General features: G+C 38.7%; 1 long non-coding RNA gene across 4 annotated transcripts in view; it reads left to right on the forward strand.

Moving 5' to 3' along the window:
- The first annotated feature begins 9,155 nt into the window (after nucleotides 1-9,155).
- The window catches only part of LOC103562731 (uncharacterized), a 30,223-nt gene continuing 15,487 nt past the window's right edge, over nucleotides 9,156-23,891 (forward strand). For 2 of the 4 annotated variants that reach the window (XR_011525298.1, XR_011525296.1), the window contains exon 1: nucleotides 9,200-9,524. This is a non-coding gene — a long non-coding RNA (uncharacterized lncRNA). Of the gene's footprint in view, nucleotides 9,525-23,891 lie in introns of all 4 variants that reach the window. The other 2 variants (XR_011525295.1, XR_011525297.1) reach the window with 2 other exon arrangements.

Consider the following 23,891-nt stretch of genomic DNA (forward strand, 5'->3'; position numbering starts at 1 on the left):
TGCAGCCCCACTCTCCTGAGAGGCTATGATATGAGTGGCTCATTCTCCTTATCACAGAAGTACATTTGTGGACAGGAAGATGCCGGGAGCCAATGCAACAATCATGGAGTATGGTTAAGTAGGACGATCATTGGTCTGGAAACTAGGAAACCTGGGCTCTAGTTCTGGATCTGCCACACCCCAGCTTTTTGGCCTTGGGCAAGTCATCAAAATGTTCACGTTAAAATGTCTGCAAAATGAGGTGTTGGACTAGAAGAGCTCTAAAATACCTTCTAGCCCTAACCTCTTGTGATTCAGTCAAGATTGGAGGATAAAACCAATTCTTTTATGCATGTCAAACCTACACACACAAAGTTATTTGAAAGTTGATGACATTATAACTTTCTGAAAAAGTATATATGCAGACATCATTGCCACTAGTTCCTTTAAGAGATCTATTTTCTGATGATTTAATGTAAACCCCATCAAATAAAATAAGCATAATAGTGCTCCTATAAAACAGTAATTCTCTAAAATGCAACTGATGGCACCAGGCCATGGGGTAGATTCCGTTAGTTGCTGTAAGATAATAGAATTTCATTAAGAAATGTGTCACAAGCAAAGAACCAGATTCTGAACATACTGTATTCCCTGATGAAATGTTGACATTATTAACAGATGATAATCTGTTTTGAGATCTAGTGTTCTTGAAGACATTATTGTAGCACAAAATAAGAGGTTAAAAAAAATCGGTTGCTCCTCTATCCCTATGCACTGCATAAAACAGAGCCAGAGAAGCCGTCATCATCATTTCACTACCGCCTTCATTTATCATGCACTTTCTAAATCAAGTGGTTGGTTGTTTTTTTTACTGGAAAATGTTTGAGATTGTTCTATGAGTGGCTTTTTCCCATGTGATACTGACGGAAGGGTCTGGACTTACAGAGAAATGAGGATGGAAGCAGTCGCTGGGGAAGCTGTGAGCTCAGGGAGAGGCCAGAGCACGAGGGAGGAAGTCCTTTTGATCAAGGGTAGCTCTTGTCTGAGAGCACTGAACACAGCAGCGTTTGAATGTTAACATTTTTTATTTAGAAATCTGAAGTAGAGTACTAGTATTATTAAGGGAACCTAGAGAGAAAAAACTGCTGTGCTCAATAAATATTTTTTTTAAAAAATCATATTGGATTTTAGAAACCTTTAGCCTGATCGTTTACTTTTCAGACATCCAACAGTTCAGGGGAATACAAAACAAACTATACTTTGAACCTAATAGTGCAATGACAACATAAGTATTTTCCTTCTCAAATATTTGAAAATACGTCCAGTGTACTTCTTAAGATAAAATTCTAGATCCACAAACACTAAAGTCACAAAAAATGGTTTCGGTGAGAAGCGGTGAGTAGTCCTGGCAGGAAAAGCTAGGAGAGAAAGAGAATTAGCATTCAGAGTGTGCTCCCTCTGTGCCAGGTGCCCGATGTACGGGTCACACGTGCTCATTCATGTAATCCTCACACACAGCTCTGTGAGGTGAGGACTGTTTTTATTTTACAGTTGATAGAACTGAGGTTCAGTAAAGTGAATTAACTTGCCCAAGATCCTGTAGTTTTTAGTATCAGAGATCCCATTTGATTTCGAGAGTTGTGCTCTTTCTAACACCATGCTGTTTTCTGCATCAAATTATACCCCTCTGCTGGAATTAAAAGTGTGTACTGTACTGTACATTTATTTTCCAAGAATCAAATCACCATCATTTGCTTTTAACACAAGCATGGTAAAATTTCTAGAACATAAGCCCAACATTTTGTGGGGTTTTTTTGAGGAAGATTAGCCCTGAGCTAACTGCTGCCAATCCTCCTCTTTTTGCTAAGGAAGACTGGCCCTGAGCTAACATCCATGCCCATCTTCCTCTACTTTATACGTGGGATGCCTACCACAGCATGGCGTGCCAAGCAGTGCCATGTCCGCGCCTGGGATCCGAACTGCGAACCCTGGCCGCCAAAGCGGGATGTGTGAACTTAACCGCTGTGTCACCAGGCCTGCCCCGCCCAACATTTTTAACTTACTGCATACTTGAGTATCACAGGGACACCTGGCAAGCTGCTAGGACCTCATTTAGTCTGACTGAGGGTTTGATGTAGACTGAGGGCTGGACCGTTGGGGGCCCCTGACTGGTCACCAGGAGCCACTTGGAAACTGAGTTCCAATCCTATTACTTATTGACAAGTCCCGGCTAGGGTGAAGCAAATGAGGCATTTGCCTCTGGAGTAAAATTTAAGGGGCACCCAAAACTCGGTAATCAAGATAAATAGTATTTTAATACAATTTCTAAAAAAACCAAATCAGCAAATTACAGCTATGGGCCAGCTACCCAGCCTTGTAAATAACACAAGGGCTCTGAGTTCCAAACTGTTTCAAACAGTGGCCTTTCTTTATCGCTCTCGAGTCTAAGGAAGGAGAAAGATTCGACTCTGAGTGAAATCAGAACTAGGGATTCCCTGATGGGGCCAGCACCCTGTTCGGGAGGTTATCGGGATAACATTTTCTCTGGTCCCACCCAGAAGGAATCTTCTACCTTCTTAGGGTAGGAGCTAGGCTTAGGGTGACCGACTGTCCTGGTTTGCCCAGACTATCTAGGTGTTAGTGGAAGGACTGCATCTCTGAAAACCCTTCAGTCCTGGGAAAAACCACGATGATTGGTCATCCTGATAGAGGGGATGTACTTAGAGTTGTTCTCTTAAAAAAAGAGAATACATAGATAATCTGCTTGGGGCTGACTCTCAGAGCTTAACATAGGTGGAAGAAGGATATTTGACCTAAATTTGACTATTAAAATCAGAGTCATGCTAACATGGCTGAGGTCACAGGTAATGTAATCTGTGCGTCCCAGGCTATACCAGCCTACATTACTGGATCACAGTTTCAGTGATTTCTCTGGCAGATATCCCCACCTACTCTATTTGGCCCTCTAACTCACTTCAAAACCTGTTCTATTTCTGGAGGCCCCAGGAGGAACTGTGATATTGAGCAAGTCCTCTTAGCCTTCATTGTTTGGCATAGACATTGGTGACCATCACTGTGATGGAGGGTTTGGGGGTTTGGAAGCAGCCAGAAGCAGCCATTGTCAACACTTCCTGCAGGGGTGGCCTCCTGCTTTACTCTGTCGTGCTCACTGAACTAAGATTTGCTTCCCAAGTCTCTCTTCTTTTCAATGAGTTCCCTGCACCTTTCCCTCTACCTCCCCAACTCAGATCTGAATGAAAGACTGATGGACCTTTGAGGGGCTCTGTACTAATTCTGCATGATTTTTCTTAAAGAAGACCCTTGGGTCTGTGCAGACTGAATTGTGTCCCACCAAATTCATATGCTGAAGCCCTAAGCTCTGCCATGACTATATTTAGAGATAGGGCTTTTAGGATGTAACTAAGGGTACCTCCTAAAATCGGTTTATAAGGCTGGGATCTTAGTCTGACAGGATTGGTGGCCTAATAAGAAGAGGGGGCTCTCTCATTCCCCATGTGCACACACCAAGAAAAGGCCACATGAGGATACAGCAAGAAGGCAGCCATCTGCAAGCCAGGAAGAGAGTCATCACCAGAACCCAACCACGCCAGTGACTCCAGAACCGTGAGAAAATAAACTTCTGCTGGTTAAGCCACCCGGTCTGTGGTGTTTTGTTATGTAGCCTGCGCTGACTGAGATAATCCATTCTTTCCATAAACCTACGTTTGACCATTAGGTGTGCAAACTGGAATAATCTTCTTTGCTTCCCTCAACCTCAAATTACAGTGATAACTTGCGGCCCGGAGAGGTGATATCAACACAGGGATAGAAATATTTTTTGGCCTGGAGATTTGATAGCAACTTAACTACTAGGAAGCTATTATTGTGAGCATCGCAAGTGACCACGGTAAGAGAATGAAAGCCATGAGGTGAGAAGGAGAAAGAGGTCCTTTAGACTGTACAACCCAAGGGAGATAGTCTGGGGGTGGGGCAGTGAGGGACATTTCTGAACAGGGGCCAGTATAGACAAGTGGCTAAAAGGATGACTCTGGACTCAATACCTAGATCTACTACTTGTTATCTATGCGAAAATGGACATGTTGTTGTATCTTTCTTTGCCTCAGTTCCTCATCTATATGATGGAGAAAACAGTAGCAGTACCTGTATCACAGAGTTGTAAAGAACAAATTTTATAAGATGTGGAAAGCATTTAGAACAATGCCAATTGCACAATGAATTCTCAATAAATTTTACCCATTTTGTTTATATTTTCAGCTTTCCTTAAATGGATGGCATTCTCATCTGCCCAGTTATACAAATCTTTGACTATTCCTTGTGCCTTGTACCCGTAGCCAATCCGTTACTATGTTTTGTTAATTTTATCTTCTAAATATTCAATTAATCTACTTTCCTCCATCTTCACTACAGAGAACAAATTTTCTCTGGGAAATAAGGTATATTTCCCAGCCTCTCAGAGAGGGAAGACTGGTTAAAAATCTTTACCATGGTGGGGCTGGCCCCGTGGCCGAGTGGTTAAGTTCGTGGGCTCCATTGCAGGAGGCCCAGTGTTTCGTTGGTTTGAATCCTGGGCATGGACATGGCACTGCTCATCAAGCCACGCTGAGGCAGCGTCCCACATGCCACAACTAGAAGGACCCACAACGAAGAATATACGACTATGTACCGGGGGGCTTTGGGGAGAAAAAGGAAAAAAATAAAATCTTTAAAAAAAAAAATCTTTACAATGGACTTAGATTGGCACCATTTACTGCAATAGCCTCCTAAGTCATCTAGCTTTGCCCTCCCTTCCCTGTCCCCCATGGGTTCTCCACACCTTAGGAAGAGTGGATTTTTCCGCTCTCTGTGTGCTTCTGGTGTGCCATATTGTCTCTGCCTTCAGGGTTGCTGCCCACCTGGCCAGGAGGTAGTCAACACCCAGTAAGAAGATGTCTTAGGTGCTGTACAAGCTCTAGATTTCTCTATCCCTTCCTTCCTTCTCCCCTCTCTTCCCTCCCTCCCTGCCTTCCCTCCCTCCCTTCTTTCCTTCCCTCCTTCCTCCCTCCCTTTCTTCCTTTCTTCTTCCCTTCTCCTTCCTGGAGGAATTGCTTGAGTTGTTTAAGGTGAGTTTTCTCCCTCTTGCCCATCATTTAGCTGTTTATTTTTTCCTGTATTTTTTTATATGTAAGCCAGAGTTACATGATATTAAGAGATACTTAGGAATTAAGTGGATTTAATTCTTCAGGCTTTTTAAAAACACTACTAGTATTCCAATTCTTTAATACCAAAATAATTTTTCACCTCCACTCACCCCCAAACCCTGGGTAAAAGTTGCGTGTGTGGGCACCTCAATCCTCCACACATGAACACTTCCACTTATCGATTCATTTAATTCTACTCCTGAAGTGAAATAGGAAGGCATTACAATTTGGGTAAATAATGATTGCATTGTTCCTTTCTCATATAATTTACTGAGGCTTGGCACATCTTAGAGAAAATCACAAAGATCAGAATTGGACAGAAGTGAAGTGCAGCTGTTACACTTCCACGTACAGGCAACTTCCAAATAACAGTCAAAAATAGTTTTCCAACAGTGCTCTGTGATCTCGCCTGCAATTTTTCTCATTGCCCTCGATGTAATTCAGTGGAGGTAGGAGGCTTAAACCCAAAAGACTGCCTTTTAAAACACCTTAGTTAAAACTATTTTTAAGGTACAGAAAATAGCCTGAAGCTTGGTATACACAAATACATATTTGATTTTCTAAATTCTGTAATTATTATTCCATGCTGTATCAGTTTCACATATCTCCTGGGATCCAGCTGACAAAGAAGCTGTTGATTTTTGAAGCATTGATAATTTCATGTAAAATCTTAAATCTGACGTGAAATATTTTCTCTTGTCTTACTGATTATCTTTACATCAATACTAACCATGGTAAAATACAGAGATATAATTCAGTTTGTTTGTGACTGTGCCAATAGCTTTCTATATATACAAATGGACACACCTAAATTCAGTTTATTTTAAACAGTCTAATTTAGCTAAACTGCAAAATGGATTGAATTATTCTAATGTTTATGGGTGTGTAGGCCTTAGGAGGTGGGGAGAAATAATGATCTCAGTGATTATTATGGATTGCGTGGTTGACACAAATAAAATACAGTTGCCTTAATTTTACAAGTGTTAACTGAGAGCCAAATGGGTCCCAGTTATTATAGTAGGCTCTGGGATTAAACAAATGAAATTTCTTTGTCCCGCTCTGAACACTCACTCTCTTAAAGAGACATGCATGCAAATAAAGAGAACCCAATATGATGGCTGCTAGAACAAACGTATGTACGAAATAATGAGAAATAGGAAAAGGGTTACCTAATCTTACCTCATTCAGGGCTTTTAAATTTTCCTATGTTTTCACTTTTATAAAAAATACTTCAGTAACATATTTGCTATAAAAACCCTCCTCTACATTTCAGCTTATTTCTTTAAAATACATTCCTGAAAATGGAATTACTAAGATAAAAGGCATGAAACTTTTTAAGTTCCTTGATTGAGATGGCAAATTGCTTTTTTGACAGGATGTTCAATTTCGACTTTCCCTAGCAATTCTGAGAGTGCCCATTTTGCTATACTACCATCAGGGTAGTAGACTATTCTCTTTAAAATTAATCTCTTGTTTCCTTTCAGTGGAGACGACCACTGAAACACATTTCTTGTACTTCTTTCCAGAGATACACTATATGTATTTATGATATTTTTTGACTTATGGAAATATATTTAGTTTTATAAAGACAAACTCATATATAGTCAAATCTACCAATATTTTTCATGATTTTTTTTCTTGTGGCTTTCAAGATATCCCAGTTTTTCTTTTCCTCTGTCCTTTATCATTGATTGACTGGCTAATGGCATCATTTTGGCCAAAGAAGAACCACATTGACCTTGAAGATTGGCAGAAGAAAACTTTGAGAGTGTTTGCATTTGCCCAATCCCTTTCACTCTCCTCAGGAGAGCCTGAGGGATGACCCATGCATAATGGAAGCCTTGGGATTTCCAAACAAAGTAGAAACAATCAGCTTGATTTCCTCAGAGGGAAGGGCATCGGAAACAATGTCTATCTACCGCTGAGAGGTTTGGAAAGTCACGGCGAGTCTCCCCACTGCCATTAGAGAATATAGACTTCCTAGAAAAGAAAGTGCGTCTATAAGGGGGAGGGAAGTGCAGAAATCAGAATGAAGCAAACTGGTGGAAGAGGTTAGGTAAGACTAGACAACTCTAAAGTTTCAGGGTTCTTTCTCTGAACGGTTTTCCTTAACAGCCCCCTGCTTAGCAAAGAATGCAAGCTCTTTCAAATGCTCTCCTTATACTAAATTCCACAGTGACCTAATTTTCTCTTATAGACAGGATTGCATCCATAGAAACCGGCCAAACTGGAGGGCAGATGTTTTCTCTTTGTTCGTTCTTCTTAAAACATCCTTTTAAGTTATTTTGACATTCAGCTACTTAAAAGTAGAATCCCAAACAAAATAATTTAATGCCAGATCTACATGATGTCAGGATCTGGATAAAACGAATATAAAAGTTATCACCCAAATGTGCTATAAAACAGCATAATGATGTATTACAGAAGGTGTTAGGAAATTATTACAACTGTTCAAAAAATCCTGCCCTAAAGATCAGATTGTCTGAATTTTTAAAAAGAATCTTAGTGGAACCAGTTTATGTTTTATTAAAACTTCTCAGAAAAAATCTAAACCCTTCCCAGTGCAAACCCGGCAAAAATACTAAACGGCTTTATCTGATAAATATAAATTTAATTCAATGAAACAGAGTCTGAACCAAGGAAGAAAATTTGATAGAGGAGAGCATAATTCCACTTCTGTCGTAGAGTAATGTTGTAAGGTTTCCCGTCCTGCCTGGGGTAAACAGTATCATAATACTCACAGTATCTTATGGTTTCTTGTGATGAAAGGAAAGCAATGAATATCTTTGTGCCTCCATTTCTCTGACTTCAACATGGGGGAGATGGGCTTGATTTTTAAATTACATGCTCTTGGGTTCATCCTGTTCTCCCCTTCCTTGTAATCAAATAGGAATGGAGACCCCCTAAGTTTTCTCTCTTGTTGACAGTTGTTTTCTTTGGGCAGCTGGATGAAGGGCATAAAGGGAAAGAGAAGATTGTCCCTGTGGACCACCTACCCTGGGGTAGAAGGACTTTAATGGAGAGCAGGGAGAAAACCTGGAAAGAAAGCTACAGCCTACTGGAAGCAGCTGTTAAAGCAAATTTAGGGTGTGTGTGAGAGGAGTTCAGGCTTTTCAAAGCTGGTTATAGTCAGAAAAGAGGAAAAGGGCTGAAGGAAAACAGTCAATGGGTACTACACCACCAGTGTTTTTCCACCAGTAAGGGATAAGAAGTAGTCAAGTATTGTTGAAACAATTCTAGGCATCAGAGCAAAAGCTGAAGTCTTCTTGCTTTTAGAATGTACAGAACAAAGAAGCGTATCTTTGAAAGTTTTGATAGGAGTCACACATTTTAGGTACGATGTTATTTTCTAACTTCCTTTCCTGCTGCTCTCCCCTGACTCACTCTTCTCCAGACACAAAGCTGTCCTTAAACATGCCAAGAAAGCTCCACCATGGGGCTTTGGCACTGGGTGTCCCTTTCATGGAACATTCTTCTCCAGATAGTCTCCTGAGTAATCCTCTCAGCCTTCAAGTCTTTGCTCAGAAGTCACTTTCTCCTGGAGGCCTACTCTATTAGATGATGCAACTAGACCCCTCCTTCCACCCGGCTGACAACCCTTTCTCGACAGGCTTCCCCGTCCCTTTATGTGCTCTGCTCCTTTTTCCCACAGCACTATCATCCTCTAACATACAGTGAATATTAGTGATTTTCCATGTTTATTATTTATTGTCTGTTCCCTCCTCCACCCACCTTCCCTCCTTCCACCTTCAGATAGAATGCTAAGCTCCATGAGAGCCAGGATCTATGTTTTTTTCACAGATCTGTCCAGAAACATCAAGTGTGGTGCTTGACATTAAAAAGGTACAAAAGGTACTCAATCAGTATTTGTTAAGTGAATAAGTGAAGGCTTATGTAATCCACATGAACTGGGAAGTACATCTCAGCTAAGGAAGGCACTAGAGTGATTTTCACATACCTCTGAATTTGCTGTAGCTAGGAGATACAGAAACAGGAAGCCAAATAGATTCAGGGTTTGTTTTGTTTCCTGGGAGAAAAACTACCTAGAAACTGGTCCTTTTTACTACCCAGTTCACAGTATTTCCTGAGATTAATAATGATATCTTGCATTTGGGTGATGCTTCAAAATGTTTTCTTAAAGGTCTGTGTCAGAGATTAGCTCACTTGACTCTCTATTTTACAATAAGGAAACTAAAGCTCAGAGAGGCAAAAGCTTGCCCAATGTATCACATTCAGGAAATGGGACCTCACAGAAGGGTACCCAGGCTTTCTAATTTCGTAAGCCCTCTCATCACACAGAGAAGACGGCAGATCTACACCACTGAAAGGACAAAAGACAAAAGAATGGTGGGTATGTGTGTGTGTGGGGGGGGGGATGTGGGGGGTGGGGGATGCAGAGTGTAATGTCTCCGTGTAGACCAAGATCAGATGACAAGAACAGACAGATTGTTAGAGCTGAAGGAGAACATGGCCATTTACAATGACCTACATTTATTATTCAATATTCAAAACATGTTTTAAAAGCTTCAGATGATATCTAAAGTATATTTCACAGTGTTCATGTACGCCTTAAATGCCACACAATTTAGACTTTGTCAGGGGATTTATTCTTATTTTTCCTGTTTCTTATCATGCAACTATAACTCGTTTAGAAAATAAGGTCAATGCTGAAAATTTGCCATTGTTTTTCAATAGTTCTCAGCTCTCTAGCTATGAATTCGTAACATTAGATAGCAATTTTTGCTCTTTGTTATGGTGTATTTATCAGATATTTATTTCTGGAATACACAGCTGTTAACTGCAAGACTACTCTTTTAAGTGTCAACCTTCAATCATTTAGCCACTTCATTTCTATTTTTTTCCCCTAGCAGCTGTTCTATTGATTGTCTAGAAATTGTCCCTTCTATGTTTAAAGTTAAAACAGGAAGTGCAAAATAAAAAGGTTATATGTAAAAAAAGGATTGTGAAATCATAAGAACCTAAGCCCTGTCCTCCAAGAAGCTGACATGTATACGCCCTGTAAACACACACACACATTTGGAATGCATATATACACACTTAATTAATTTTGGCCTTATTGAAACAATTCAGGAAAAATATCAAAGACATTAAGTGCATACTACTTGCTTGTTACTTTGCTAAATGCTGAAACACAGTTTCAGGAAGTGGGTATATTATTATTATCCTCATTTTACAGTTGAGGGAACTGAAGGTCAGGGAAGTTACTCTTCTAAATCTAAAGCTTATGCAGAGAGGCAAAAGACCCAGAACAGCCCACACAATATATTGGAAGACTGACACTGCTCGACTTCAAAACTTACTATAAAGTCACAGTAATCAAGACAGTGTGGTATTGGCAAAAGAATAGACAAATAGATCAATAGAACAGAATAGAGAGTTGAGAAACTGATCCCAAAAAATATAATCAACTGATCTTGGACAATGGAGCAAAGGCAATATAATGGCGAAAAGATAGTCTTTTTGACATATGGTGCTGGAGCAACTGGACTTCCACATGAAAAAAATGAATCTAGACACAGACCCTACATCCTTCACAAAATTTAACTCACAATGGACCACATACCTAAATATAAAATGCAAAACTATAAAACTCCTAGAAGATAATGTAGGAGAAAACCTAGATGACGTTGGGTATGGTGATAACTTTTTAGTTACAACAGAAATGGCATGAGCTATGAAGGAAATAATGGATAAGCTGGACTTCACCAAAATCAAAAACTTCTGCTCTGTGAAACATAATGTCAAGAGAATAAGACAGGGGCTGGCCCCATGGCTGAGTGGTTAAGTTCACGCTCTCTTCTTCAGTGGCCCAGGGTTTTGCTGATTTGGATCCTGGGCACAGACCTAGCGCCGCTCATCAAGCATGTTGAGGTGGCATCCCACATAGCAGAGCTAGAAGGACCTACAGCTAGAATATACAACTATGTACTGGGGAGCTTTGGGGAGAAGAAAAAGAAGAAGAAGAAAAAAAGATGATTGGCAACAGATGTTAGCTCAGGCCAATCTTAAAAAAAGAAAAAGGATAACAGCCCTCTAAATTAGGTATTATAAAAAAAGAGAGAGAGAATAAGACAAGCCACAGACTGGGAGAAAATATTTGCAAAAGACACATTTGATAAGAGACTGTTATCTAAAATATACAAAGAACGGGGCCTGGTCCCGTGGCTGAGTGGTTAAGTTCCTGCGCTCCGCTGCAGGCGGCCCAGTGTTTCGTTGGTTCGAATCCTGGGCGCGGACATGGCACTGCTCATCAAACCACGCTGAGGCAGTGTCCCACATGCCACAACTAGAAGGACCCACAACGAAGAATATACAACTATGTACTGGGGGCTTTGGGGAGAAAAAGGAAAAAAAAAAGAAAGAAACGTGGCCTTGTTAAAAAGGGTAAAACATATGTTTAAAAAAAATATATACAAAGAACATTTAAAACTCAACAATAAGAAAGCAACCAGATTGAGAAATGGACCAAAGAGTTTAATAGACGCCTCACCAAAGAAGATGTACAGATGGCAAATAAGCATATGAAAAGATGCTCCACGTCATGTCATCAGGGAAATGCAAATTAAAACAACAAGATACCACTACACATCTATTAGAGTGGCCAAAATCTGGAACACTGACAACACCAAATGCTGGGAAGGATGTGGAGCAACAGGAATGCTCATTTGTTGCTAGTGGGAATGGAAAATGGTACAGCCACTTTGAAAGACAGTTTGGCGGTTTCTCACAAAACTAAACATAACTCTTGCCGTACAATCCAGCAATCAGGCTCCTTGGTATTTACCCAAAGGAGTTGAAAACTTAAGTCCACATGAAAACCTGCACACAGATGTTTATAGCAGTTTTATTCAAAATTTCCCAAACTTGGAAGCAAAGAAGATGTCCTTCAGTAGGTGAATGGATATATAAACAGTGGTACATCCAGACAATGGAACATTATTCAGTGTTAAAAAGAAATAAGCTATCACTCTATCAAAAGACATGGATAAACCTTAAATGCATCTTACTGAGTGAAAGAAGCCGATCGGAAAGGGCTCCATGCTATGTTATTCCAACTAGATGACATTCCAGATAAGACATAGAGACAATAAAAAATCACTGGTTGTAGGGGAGTGGAAGATAAGGAGGGATAAATAAGCAGAGCAAAGAGGATTTTTAGGGCAGTGAAACAATTCCGTATTATACTATAATGATTGATACATGCCATTATATGTTTGTCCAAACCCATAGAATGTACAACACCCACAGCAAACCACATTGTAAACTACGGACTTTGAGTGATATCGGTGTGTCAATGTAGGTTCATCCATTGTAACAAATGCACCACTCTGGTGGAGGATATTGATATTGTGGGAGGCTATGCATGTGTGGGGGCAGGGATATATGGAAAATCTGTTCCTTCCTCTCAATTTTGCTGTGAACCTAAAACTGCACTAAAAACATAAAGTCTTAATAAATTAAAAAAAGAGGTCTGTGATTGGGGGTCAACATAACAGTTGTGTTTGGCACTTATGAGTAAAAATGAAATGCTACCTGGGGACATTGTCTGAGCTGTCATTATACAGAAGGAGGGTAAACTAATAGTATTCCAGCCTTCTGGACCATGAGTTAGTTCAGAAACTGTGCTGAGACCTGTATATTCAGCCTCGGTATAGACACATTCGTCAGCAGGTTGACTATATTGTCCTCGGAATGATCCAAGAGAGCCCCTAGTACACACTGGTCATACCGCAGTGCATTTGTTTTGCCTCCACTTATTTGATTCAGGTTCAAGATAGATTATCTGCCTGATTTGATTTATATGTTTGTCTTTGTCATGAAATTGTTAAGTGCTCAAGGTCAGGGACCAAGTCTTATTCAAGTTTGTCAATCTCTATTTGGTGAAGGAAAGAAAGAATTATTCTGCTCAAAGATAAGAAAATTCACTTGGACTCACACATCCCAATCTTAAAAGAAGTCAGGTTACCTGACTATTTACAAAAAGTGGCAGTTAACCCCCACTTCACAAGCTTGCAGATATGAAGTTGGCCACAAAGTCTCAATGTGTATACGGCCATTGTGGAATTTCATGGTGACAGGAAAATCAATCTCATGAACCATTCTCTCCACGATAGCAATGGCAACTCTATTCTCTTCCTGTTGCTTATCTGGATGTGTGTTATTGACTGTGGAGGTGGAAGGCTAGAAGCAGCTGTTTACATGGTGTTATACGAGAAATTCTTAAAGATTCTCTGCCCCAAATTATTTCCACTCTTTTCTATGCTTTTATGCTTGCAAATTCTACATGTTTAATACTAAGAGAGGCTCTAATTGAGTATAAATAAAAATATCAAGTGATCTGTCTAGAAACTGACAATTAACTTGTCCACGATGCCCTTCTTTTCTCCCTGCTTCCTATGCTTTCCTTTTCGAGCTGCACACCCAGTCAGGAAAGACAGACTTCCTAGATTGAAGAGAGTTCCCTAGCAATGGGAAGACCTGGGTTTCTCTGCCAAAAACTCCAAAAAAACTCTTAAGATCCATTTAGGGGCACAACATAGTTAAATCCTTAATGGTGAAGACCTGCTCAACAGAGCAGATCTAAGTACAGTGACAGCCCTGGGGAGCAGTGTGCTAGCACAAAGACATCGGATGTCTTTGGAATGAAGAAAAGTGGATAGGTATGCTTCCTTCCAGTTTCCTACTCTTTGGAAACTGTAGCTATTCTATTTTCTTCTTTTAAATAATTAATTCTGGGATTTGCGGACAGATGATCTTACCCAAAGTTATTCTTTCTTAAGAAAAATTTTAAACTTTATTTTACTGAGGTAACATGGGTTTATAATACTATATAAATTTCAGGTATACAGATTATATTTTGATTTCTGTGTAGATTACACCATGTTCACCACCCAAAGAGTAGTTACCATCATCACCACACACATGTGCCTAGTCACCCCTTTCGCCCTTCTCCCTTCCCCTCTGATAACTACCAATCTAGTCTCTGTATCTATGTGTTTCTTTGTTGTTGTTGTTTTTATCTTCTATTTGTGAATCAAATCATACAGTATTTGATTTTCCCCATCTGACTTATTTCACTTAGCATAACACCCTCAGGGCACATCCGTGTTGTCACAAACGGCAAGATTTCATTTTTTTTATAGCTGAGTATTCCATTGTGTATATATCCCACATCTTCTTTATCCATTCGTCCCTTGATGGGCACTTAGGTTGCTTCCAAGTCTTGGCTATTGTGAATAATGCAGCAATGAACATAGGGGTGGATATATCTTTACACATTCATGTTTTCATGTTCTTTGGATAAATACCTAGTAGTGGGATAGCTGAATCTTATGGTAGTTCTATTCTTAATTTTTTGAGGAATCTTCATACTGTTTTCCATAGTGGCTGCACAAGTTTGCACTCCCACCAGCAGTGTATGAGAGTTCCCTTTTCTCCACATCCTCTCCAATACTTATTATTTCCTGTCTTGTTATTTATAGCCATTCTGATGGGTGTGAGATGATATCTCATTGCAGTTTTGATTTGCATTTCCCTAATAATTAGTGATGTTGAACATCTTTTCATGTACCTTTGGCCATCTGTATATCTTCTTTGGAAAAATGTCTGTTCAGATCTTTTGTCCATTTTTTAATTGGCTTGTTTGTTTTTTTGTTGTTGAGATGTATGAGTTCCTTGTGTATTTTGGATATTGACCCCTTATGTTATCCAAATTTCAACCCAAAAAGTTTCTCATAGGGCGAAGCAATTTCTGCAATTGACCAAAAAGTTCAAGCCATAAAAATCCAAAGAATATTTTCTTTAGAATCTCAAGAACATACAGAAATCTCAGCAGAGATGCTGTTGTACCATCTTCGTTATAATAAACAACACAATTCAAAGCTTTTGTATTTTATTCATCCTAAATTTTAAGAAGAAATAATCTGAAGAGCTAGTGACATAAACGGATCTTCTAGGAAGAAAGGACGCATGTATCCCCAGTTTTCAACTATGTAGTGAACATTCATGAACATGAACCATGAAAGAAGATGAGCAAAGCTTTGGGCAATTAAAATGCTACCAGTTACAGCACAAAAGGGATAAGAAGCACACTTTTCTCTTCAATCAATTGCTTTTTAATTATTAGGAAAATAGAACATTTCATTGAACATCTGTCAGTACTATTTTGAGTAGTTCTTTAGAATATTTTTACATTTAATTAGGGTTTCTTTTCATATTACCCTGAATACTATTCACTGGGGTAAAGACACGTAAGAAGACTAAACACATTAATCAATACGTAGGAAAATTCAACATGTAAGTGGAGCCTACCTATGGCATAAACTAATTTAAAAACCAACAAGCTTTGGAATGTATCCATTAATAAAACAAATGCAAAATTTAGTCTTTCAGCAAAAACTCAGGTTTGCCACACTCTGAGCAAATACAATAAATGAGCATAAGAAATACAAAAAATATATAATATATAAGCCAGGGATTATTTTACAAAAGAAGTTTTTATTTTAAGAAAATGTTTTTACAGGAAGAATTTCACTTATATATTTAATATATGACTTGATTTACGAATATTTTATGTATTCCTACCTCTAAAGGATGCTAGGAGTTGATCAAAGTGAGCTAGTCTTGTGTTGAGCCAGGATACAGACATATAAAAAGTTCTTGAGGGGGTGGCCCTGTGGCACAGCGGTTAAGTTCACACGCTCCGCTTCTCAGCCGCCCGGGGTTCCCTGGTTTGGATCCCGGGTGTGGACATGGCACCACTTGGCACGCCATGCTGTGGTGGCTGTCCCACATATAAAGTGGAGGAAGATGGATACAGACGTTAGCTCAGGGCCAGGCTTCCTCAGCAAAAAGAGGAGGACTGGCAGTAGCTCAGCGCTAATCTTCCTCAAAAGAAAAAAAAATTCTTGAATGACACTCAGAAATACTTTGATCCTACATGTGTCTATTTCTTTCCTTTCAGTGGGGGTGATAATAGCAGGAAAAAAAAAAAAGCCTGTCAAAAGGACTGTTTTTCCAAATATGCCATATAAATCATTCAGATAAGCCACTTTTCTGATGAAAGACTGCAGGTCAATTTTAAGTATAAGAGAATAAGCCACACGGCCAAGTATTACACGGTATTGGACATTATACTTCTCACTACCATTCTGTTTCATTTTAAATTATTTTTCTGTACTTTTTGCTAGCCTTACCCCTCCTTTTTTTCGGTCCCCACTATATCTGTCTCTTTGTCTTCTATCTTATTTCTTCCTCTTCTTTCATTCCTTGCTGCGTGTGCCTTATGTCTGCAATGGTACCCAGTGACATTTCCAACATTGCGTTGTTCTCTGTTAGTATATTGTTATATTTGGGTGTGAGTAAATTGGTATAATAGGTAGATCAGAGTATAGCAAGATGGCCTATGGAACTGCCAGGCTATCCAGTCAGTGGGTACATTGAGAGCCTTACTGGGAGGGCTTTCTCTATGAAACAGGAAACTGCATCCATATTTTGACTTCCTTGTATTTATTTGCCCTCAAAGAAATTTCTCAGAGCTTGACTTTACTTTCAGAGGATCAATCTGAACACTGATTTCAAATTTTGAAAAATAAGCCCTTCTGATATTTCTTAGCAAGACAAATGAGTAATTACTAATAAAGCGGAAAAGGTAGATCGAGCAGTTCACACGACTTCTAGTTATGTTTATCTACAACATACTAGAGAATTTGGTTTGGTAAATACATAAACAAATGAAAACACTGTAAAGCAGTATTTAAAGTAGAATAGGATTGCAAAATAAAGGAAAAATGCAGTGTTCTAGAGTAAATGGGTCTTCAAATAGTGCTTATTATTTTTCCTCAAAATAATCTGTGTCACTACTTAGCAGACATAGCCACGGTTAATTTTTTTCTTGTCTGCTGTGTTACTATCCATGTCATTTGAGTCAAAGAACGAGGCATGTATGAACAAAATTGGTGAGTGGGAGTAACAAAATGTATGAAGGCCATAAATTTGCAGATTCCAGTCTCCAGATTCTAGCGGTGCCTGCCCCTGGTGATGCCACCACAAAAATAGCATCACGTTTTTATGTTGAGGCCATTTCTCTCAGACACTTTGAAAGTGTAACTAATGCCATAATACCCCACATACTAGTGAGTGAGGTGTCTGAATAGCTATTTACTGAATCATTTGCAGATTTATTTGAATTAGATTTTTAAAAAGTAGATGCAGGAGCCGGCCCAGTGGCCAAGTAGTTAAGTTTGTGCGCTCTGCTTTGGCGGCCCAGGGTTTCACCGGTTCACATCCTGGGCGTGGACATGGTACCGCTCATCAAGCCATGCTGAGGCGGCGGCCCACATGCCACAACTAGAAGGACCCACAACTAAAAAATATATAACTTTGTACCAGGGGGCTTTGGGAGAAAAAAGGAAAAATAAAAAATCTTTAAAAAATAAAAAGTAGATGCAGAATATTAATAATGAAAGTTATATCACTTATTTACAAATCAATAGATCCCAATATAGAGGTAAAGCAATAAACAAGGTTAATTTTTAAAAACCTGAGTGGAGACATATAGAAAATGTTATATAGCTATATTTTCTTTTACTTTAACCAATTTCTTAAACAAATCAATGTTTGACTCTTCCTGTGGCTCTCTCATGAGTCAGTTGCCTGAGATCTCAAAGTCTCAGTTTCTTGCTCACCCTGATTTTTTTTCTAGTTGGTTAAGGTTACACTATCTTAACTGAGTTACAAATGTCTGTTTATATAAAAAGACTGTGGATAACCTTACACTGTTCACAGTCTGCCTTGTATTGCTGTAATTTTCCTTTACATTTTCTATTCATTTACTAATCCAAACATTGGGAGATAGAGTGTGTACCTGTGGATTTACTTATATCTTGAGAAAACGTGATTTGTCCAGGTGACTTCAAGTCTAATCACAACACCCTCTTGCGTGTCAACAAAGGAGCTGCATCCTCGCTGCCAGGACTCTAAAGTTGTTCCCCTTTGCAGAGTCCAAGAGAAGGGAGCTCAGTCCAAATGCTTCTATTTACTCATCAGTAATCTGACAGTCTAAGTCATCAAGGTCACACGACTTGTTAGAAACCCAAGGGAAACCAAAGCCTCAGGCTTCTAGTTCCAGTTCAGTGTCTTGCCCCTTCTACTGTAGCCGATTTACTCGAATATACGTCATGTTTACCGCACTTAGAGTATAGATGTGTATGCTACCAGAGGAATTTTCAGACAAAATCAAATTCACACCCAATTGTTTTTTAGTATCATAAGTAGCAATAGCAATTGAGCTTATAAAGAAGCACTTCACAATATTCTCTTATAGCTGCTTTTTTTTTTTCATAGAAGGGAAAGATTCTATTAGATGATTTCTTTTGTTCCTTCCAGCTTTAATATCCTCTGAATCCATGAACCATCCCAGTACACATTGGGATGCAGCAAATGGCAAGAGGGATGTCTTTTTAAATTTAAAATGTTGTTATAAACTCCTTTAGTGCACGCTTACTGCTGAAAACAGAATAAGAATAACCATCACATCTGAAATGAGTATTTATTCTCCCTTTAATGTTGCTACATCTCATGCTTTCTTGCCCTCACTATTTTCCCATCTTATTCCCCATCAATCCATGTAATGCACTCTGTTCATAAACGCAGTGTGGTGGAATTGAAAGAGCGCAGGCTTTGACATAAGATAGAAATAGTATTTGAATCCAGGCTGTGCAACTTTGAACTATATACTTAATCTTTCTTTGAGTTTCAGTTTCTTCCACTGTAATAGAGGGATACTAGTATAAAACTGTGGAGGTAGTTATGAAGATCAGTGACCATAGATGGAATATGCTCAGTACAATGTTGGGATGATAATAAAGATAATGATAAGGTTCTTATTATCATTGCAAAACAAGTATTTTGCAAACTTGATGGGGGCGGGGGTAGGAGGAGGCAGAAGACCCAACTTTGTGCCCTTAAACATTTTATTGTAAACTCACTTTTCTCTTTGCTCTTGAATTACTCCGCTCTGCCCAAGTGCAAGGGACAAATATAGTTCACTGTTATTTAAAAAATTCGTTTAAAGCACACTTCTACTTTGGTGGCCTCTAACGTTACTGCTTACAAGTCCATTACAATGATGTCCGCCTGAATAATTGAAATATCTTAAGGCATTTTTTTCATTTTGCTCTATGTTTCTTGTAGCTTATATTATAAATGAGTTCCCATAGGTTTCAGATGAAAGTGTGATGAGGTAAATGTTGGATTTAGTTAGTAATGTTTAATTGTGGTTAGTTAAAATGAAGACCTAATATTGAGATGTACCAAGTAGGAAGAAGAAAAGAGATGGAATAGAAAATAAATTATGAAAGAAAAGTGAATCTAAGCCAGTGAACAGTATGCCTAATAGTTGTGAACTGAAAACAGGTGGAGGGAAGGAAAGGAATATAAAAATGGTGAAATACTTGAAGATAAAAATGTCTCCTAAAAAAAAATATATTAATTGGTTTTTCATGGCTCCTGTTTTCTAAGATTAAGGTGACTGCACTGAATGCGTTTTTAAGAAACTTATTTTACTGGCAATAAAAGTAATTTATGTTCATTGTAAAAATTTCAGAATACATGGGGAAGCAAAGGGGAGAAAAATAAACTACCCAAGATAACTACTGTTAACTTTCAGTATCTTTCCATCTGTTCTTTTTTCTACCCATAATGCATATATGATCGTATTTCTTACAAAATGTGAATGTTAGGATACGAACAGCTTAAAAATTTTTTACTATGGATTTTTTTTGATATATCAAAGAGTAGAAAAACTGTGTAATGACTCTCCCTGTGCCATCGACAGCTATCAAGACATGGCCATCTTGTTTTATCTCTACCTTCTCCTATCCCTCCAGTCTAGAATGATGTTAAAGCAAATCCAGATGACCTTTCATTTCATCCATAAACACTTCAATATTTACCTCTAAAATAGAAGAAGTCTTTCACAAAACAAACCACAGTATCAATATCAATCATTAACAAATTATCAATAATTTCTTCATATTGTCAAAGAGCCACATTATGTTTTTATCTATTCATTTTTTTTAAATCTGGCTTCTCTGAGACAATATCATGGTTGTCTTTTATTTACTTATTTTTTATTTATTTATTTTTTTGAGGAAGATTAGCCCTGAGCTAACATTCGCCACCAATCCTCTTTTTGCTAAGGAAGACTGGCCCTGAGCTAACATCCATGCCCATCTTCCCCTACTTTATATGTGGGATGCCTGCCACAGCAGTGGTGCACAGGTTCATACCCAGGATCCAAACCAGCAAACCCCAGGCTGCCAAAGCGGAACACATGAACTTAACCAATGTGCTACCAGGCTGGCCCCATGGCGGTCTTTTATATTCAGTACAAGAGTCTATTGCATAGAAAAGCTGAAGCAACTTATATTGACAAGAAAGTATGCTAGTGCTAATTTTCCTAAATTTTATCCCAAATTGGATTTTATCCTCTTTTAAAGCATTGTCAACTTGTTAGATTAAAAAAAATAAATATTTTTTCATATGTTTAATGTCCGCTTATACTTTGTAATTGCTTATTCATGCCTTTTACCTAGTTACTATTGACATGTTTGCTTTTTCTTTTTGATTTGTAAGAGTTCTTCACAAACCTGTGTATGTCCTCAACTTGCTCACGCTCTGGCCAATATTGCTATAATTTTACCTTGTGTTTTCTATTCATTTACTAAGCTACAGTGTAGGAGAGAAACAGTATACACACTGGCTTTATTTATATTGTGGGGAAATGCTGCTTTCACAGGTGCTTCCAAGCCTGGTCACAGAGCCCTCTTCTCTGTTTAACGATGGATATCAACCCTATGTCATACATATTGCAAATATTTTTCTCATCGTCATTTATTTTTCACCTTTATTTACAGTAATTTCTTTCAAACTAAAATTTTCCTATCTCAAGATGAACATACATAGTACTAATTTTCTCCCTGTATTTTTATCACTTCATTTTTCCATTTTAAAACCTTAACTCAATCTGAAATTAATGTAATATGAAGCATGAAATAGACTATAGATTTACTTTCATCCCAAATTGCCAGCTAACTGTCCCACTGCAATTGAGTAGACCATTTTTTCCCAATGATTCAGTATGCCTTCTTTATCACCTACAATATTTTATATATTGAATAATTTCAAAACATACATTATATGTTTAAAAATGTGTGTGTGTGTGTATGTAAATGTATATACACACATACACAAAAAGCAGAGCAGGGAGCTAGGAAATGGGATAAGTCGTAACAGAGGGGACAAGCGGCAGTCTACGTGGGGTTGATGGAGCATTTCACTGACATAGACGAACTAAAAGGAAACCCTAAATATTTTTAAGGAATAAACAATGAAAAATTGTGTAAATGAAGGAGTAAAACAACACACCTGTGAACTGCACATTTTCGCCATCTCACAGGTTTGCTGAAGACTTGTCAGAGGGCAGAGCTGGCTCTTCCAAGCTTGCCTCCGTGTATACTCCCTATGATACTTTTCACTTATTCAACGTTTATTTAGCCCTAGTATGTGCCAGGCATTTTGCTAGGTGCTGGTTATACAAAAAAGAACACGATTTAGTCCATGCCCTTAAGGACTTCATGCTTTGACTGACTGTGCTTTTTATATTATGTTGCAATGATCTGTTTATGGGCCTAAATCTTTCCCCGACTATGACCTTCTGCAAGACAGTGTCCGTGCTTTATTCATATCCTAATCCCTAGTGTTTGGAGTAATTCTTGACACATAGTAACTGCTGATCAACGAATATTTGTTGAATTCTCTGGGAGCAGAATCCCATTATTTCCAGGGTCATTCATACCCAAACGCATCTGCCAAGGGGAAATAAGATAAGCGTTCATTGTTGCAAATGAGTGGCTTTTTCTCCCCTGCTCAGGCTTCTTCCAATGTTGCCATACCAGATAACTTTCTTTTTCTCCCACAAATCCACTCTCTCCCCTAGTCCACCCTGCCTCTCCTTGCAGGGCTGACATGTTTTCATACCATCAGCGCTCTCCAGCTTCCCAGCCTTCTTCCTGTGAGGTTTCCTCAGGCTGACTCGGTTCCCCCACAGAAAGCCTTCAGTCCTCTCAAGGCAGCCTGCTGTGATACACTCTCCTCTTCTTTCGGCTTCCAGTAACTTCTCCTTTCTTTCATCCCTCCAAGTCTACAGTGGTGGGCGAATGGCGGCTAATAGCCATGGATTCTCGATAGTCCTTTGTGGTTCTAATATATGTGCCACGAACTCCTTTTTGAATAATCTCTTTGTAAATAAAACCTCTTCATACTATACAATATTAAGTGTGCCATCTATTTATTTGCTTTCAATATTTTATTTTTATTATTCTTACTGCTTTCCTGGAGGGCATGGGCATGTTGGGGTAGGAGCGGAAGATGTGTAGGGGTGAAGTATAGTTGTGCATGTGCAGGAGAGCAATTTGATGTTTGAAAGTATCCAATAGTCTGAGAAGTAGTTCCAAAGACTGAAGAATACTTTGGCAGACGCGTCAGTGAAAATAAGAGGTAACACTTGAATACCTCTAAAAATAAATGTGCTCAGAAGGTACAGTGATCAGTTGGTGAGTCATGTAATTTATTTATTTTTTAATTTTACCCCAACACTAACTACACCTATCCTGGAACTCTCGATGGTTTTTTGTTTCTGGACAGGTTGTCCAGAAAAGCTATTTGCCATTATTATCTCAAGGTGATATTGTCCATCCCAAATAAAGAATTCAATTCTACACATACTAGCTGAGTTACAAAAAATGCTGTCAAACTTGTTAGAAACATAATCTAAAACTTTCAGGAGTAATTATTAAAGGACTTCAAGATGATATAATCACTGATCTAACTTTTATTTTCCTTGATTCTTAAGGTGCATTGAGTTGTGTTTGCTTTATTCAAAAGCATAGACTCCAAGGGAATAAAGTAAATTACGCCTTGTTGCTTTTGGTCACTTGACTCATGATGCTGGTGGATCATTCACTGAGTGCTTGCTACCGTGCTTACTCTTACATTATAGATAAAGAAATATGTAGATGAAAGTCTCCTAGACATTTTTACTTATTTCATTTATTCTTCTATTCAATAAGCTTTCGTGAGAAATAATTAAATAATAAATGTCATGATAGGCACTGAGTAATCATGAATGAATAAGACACATACCCTTTTTCTCAAGGTACTTAAGGGAAGAGTAAAGGGCTGTGAAAAGGAATTTCATTAAAGGTCAAGTCCCTTTCCCCTTCTGTTACAAAGATATCGGAAGGACTACTTTCCCTTCATTGTGAGCTTTTCAAAGTGACTGTTACGGGAGTAGTTCCAAGGACATCACAGAGACCGGATCCAAACCTGTGCTTGGTTATTGGTGTTTTTGCTGGGGAGTGCTACTCAGGAATTAACCTCCTCCACATTCTGAGACTTCTCTTTCAGTATTAATATTTTTTTTTTTTTTTTTTAAAGATTTTATTTTTTCCTTTTTCTCCCCAAAGCCCCCCGGTACATAGTTTTATATTCTTTGTTGTGGGTCCTTCTAGTTGTGGCATGTGGGACGCTGCCTCAGCGTGGTTTGATGAGCAGTGCCATGTCCGTGCCCAGGATTCGAACCAACGAAACACTGGGCCGCCTACAGCGGAGCGCACAGACTTAACCACTCGG

This window comes from Equus przewalskii, chromosome 13 (genome assembly GCF_037783145.1).
Source record: "Equus przewalskii isolate Varuska chromosome 13, EquPr2, whole genome shotgun sequence".
NCBI lineage: Eukaryota > Metazoa > Chordata > Mammalia > Perissodactyla > Equidae > Equus > Equus przewalskii.